The sequence below is a fragment of the Eriocheir sinensis genome, unplaced genomic scaffold, assembly GCF_024679095.1.
Source record: "Eriocheir sinensis breed Jianghai 21 unplaced genomic scaffold, ASM2467909v1 Scaffold43, whole genome shotgun sequence".
NCBI lineage: Eukaryota > Metazoa > Arthropoda > Malacostraca > Decapoda > Varunidae > Eriocheir > Eriocheir sinensis.
In genome coordinates this window covers 677,997-681,873 of record NW_026111754.1, presented here as the reverse complement: position 1 = coordinate 681,873, position 3,877 = coordinate 677,997, and positions in this window count along the sequence as shown.

Genomic DNA, 3,877 nt, shown 5'->3' with positions numbered 1-3,877 from the left:
ATACAAATATACACATAAAATAATTTAAAATTGAATGAAATAAATATACAAAATAAACATTAAATAAGGTAAATTTGTAATGAAATATATGAAAAAATACACATAAAATAATATAAATTTGTATACAAAAAATTTATACAAATACACATTAAATAACATGAATTTGTATAAAATTTGTATCAAAATATATACTTATACACACAATAAAATAACGAAATTTTTTTATGAAAATGTATATACAAAATACACATAAAATAATTTTAATACGTAGAAAAAAATATATACAAAAAACACAAAATAATGTAAATATGTATGAAAATATATAAACAAATACACATAAAATAATGTAAATTTGGATAAAATATATATACAAAATGAACATTAAATAATGTAAATATGTATAAAAAATATATATACAAAAAACACATAGAATAATGTTAAATCGTATCAAAATAAATAAAGAGAATATCAAAATAATAATGTAAATTTGTATGAAAATAAAGATGCAAAATATCCATATAATAACGCATATTTGCATAAAAATATATATACAAAAATACATATAAAATAATTAAATTTGTATTAAAATAAATATGTAAATATGTATGAAAATATATAAACAAATACACATAAAATAATGTAAAATTGGATAAAATATATATACAAAATGAACATTAAATAATGAAAATATGTATAAAAAAATATATATACAAAAAACACATAGAATAATGTTAAATCGTATCAAAATAAATAAAGAGAATATCAATAAAATAATGTAAATTTGTATGAAAATAAAGATGCAAAATATCCATATAATAACGCATATTTGCATAAAAATATATATACAAAAATACATATAAAATAATTAAATTTGTTTTAAAATAAATATACAAAATGCACGTACAATAAAGTAAGTTTGTATTGAAATAGATATGCAAAATACACATTAAAAATGTAAATTTTTATCAAAATATATATACGAATACTCATAAAATAGAGTAAATTTCTATGAAAATATACATACAAAATAGATATACAAAATACACATATAACTAGTTAAATTTGTATTTAAATACATGTACAAAAAACACATAAAATAATGTAGATTTGTAGAAAATGAAAACAAATACATTTTATATATATATATATATATATATATATATATATATATATATATATATATATATATATATATATATATATATATATATATATATATATATATATATATATATATATATATATATATATATACAAAATACACATAGAATATTGTAAAAACATCTCAAAATAAATACACAGAATATCAATAAAATAATGTAAATTTGTATAAAAATAAAGATGCAAAATACCCATAAAATAAAGCATATTTTTATAAAAATACATATAGAAAAATACACATAGATTAATCCAATTTGTATTAAAATTAATATACAAAATGCACATACAATAAGGTAAATTTGTATTGAAAAAATATGCAAAATACACATAAAACAAAGTAAATGTGTTTCAAAATGTATATACGAATACACATAAAATAACGCAGATTTCTATAGAAATATATATACAAAATACACTTGAAATAATGTAAATACGTATAAAAATATATATACAAAATACACATTAAATAATATTAATTCGTGTCAAAATAAATAAACAAAATATCATGAAAAGAATGTGTATTTGTATGAAAATAGATATACAAAATACACATAAAATAACCTAAATTTGTATAAAACTATATACAAAAATACACAAAAATAATTTAAACTTGTATGAAAATAAATATACAAAAAACATATAAAAATAGGTAAATTTGTATTGAAATACATATACAAAATACACATAAAATAATGTAAATTTGAATGAAAATATATAAACATATAGACTTAAAATAACGTAAATTTGTATCAAATATATATACAAAAAAAAACATTAAATAATGTAAATATGTATATAAAAATATATACAAAACACAAATAAAATAATGTAAAATCGTATCAAAATAAATACAGAAAATATTAATAAAATAATGTAAATTTGTATGAAAATTAAGATGCAAAATACCCATAAAATAACGCATTTTTTATAAAAATATATATACGAAAAAACATAAAATATTTGATTTTGTATGAAAATAAATAGATATACAAAATACACATAAAATAAGCTAAATTTGAATGGAAATATATATACAAAATACATAAAATAATGTAAATTTGTATCAAAATACTTATACAAATACACATATAATAACGTAAATTTATATAAAAATGTATAAACAAAATACACATTAAATAATGTAAATACGTATAAAAAATTAACAAAATACACAAGTAATCATGTAATTCGTATCAAAATAAATAGACAAAATACCAATAAAATAATGTAAATTTCTATGAGAAAACATATACAAAATACACATAAATAACGCAAATATCAATAAAAATATATATAATATAATATATTTTTATACATATTTAAAATATTTAATGTATATTTTGTATATATATTCTATCCAAATTTACTTGATTTTATATGTATTTGTTTATATATTTTCATACAAATTTACATTATTTTATGTGAGTTTTGTATATGTATTTCAATACAAATTTGTCTAACTTTATGTGTATTTTGCATATCTATTTTCAAACAAATTTAAATTATTTTTGTGTATTTTTGTATATCTTTTTATACAAATTATAGTTATTTTATTTGTTTTTTGTATATATATATTTTCCTACAAATATACATTCTTTTATTGGAATTTTGTGTATTTAATTTTTTACGAATTTACATTATTTTATGTGTATTTTGTATATATATTTTTCTACGTATTTAAATTATTTTATGTGTATTTTATATATACATTTTCATAAAAAAATTACGTTATTTTAATGTGTGTATTCGTATATATTTTGAAACAAATTTTATACAAATTCATGTTATTTCATGTGTATTTGTATATATATTTTCATACAAATTTATATTATTTTATGTGTATTCTTACATATATTTTATTACAAATTTACCTTATTTTATGTTTATTTTGTATATTTATTTCATTTAATATAACCAAATTTAAATTTATTGTATATGCATTTTGTATATTAATTTTAATACAAATTTAATTATTCTATGTGTATTTTTCTATATGTATTTTTAAAAAAATATGCTTTATTTTATGGGTATTTTGCATCATTATTTTCATACAAATTTACGTTATTTTATTGATATTCTGCTCATTCATTTTGATACGATTTGACATTATTCTATGTGTATTTTGTAAATATTTCTCATACAAATTTACGTTATTTTATGTGTATTTGTTTATATATTTTGATACAAATTTACAATATTTTATGGGTATTTTGTATATATATTTTAAAAGAAATTTACCTAGTTTTATGTGTATTTTGAATATCTATTTTCATACAAACTCAAATTATTTTTATGTATTTTTGTATATATTTCAATACAAATTTTAGTTAGGTTATGTGTATTTTGTAAATCTATTTTCATTCAAATATATATTATTTTATTGGTATTTTGTTCATTTATATTGATACGAATTTACATTATTTTATATGTACTTTGTATAATATTTTTATACGCATTTACGTTATTTAATATTTATTTTGAATATATAATTTTATACAAATTCATAGTATTTTATGTGTATTTGTATATATATTTTCATATAAATTTACATTATTTTATGTGTATTTTGTTCATATATTTCATTACAAATTTACCTTATTTTATGTTTATTTTGAATGTGTATTTTGTACATTTATATTTATACAAATACACATTTTTTTATTGGTATTTTGTTTATTTATTTTGTTTCCAATTTACATTATTTTATGTGTATTTT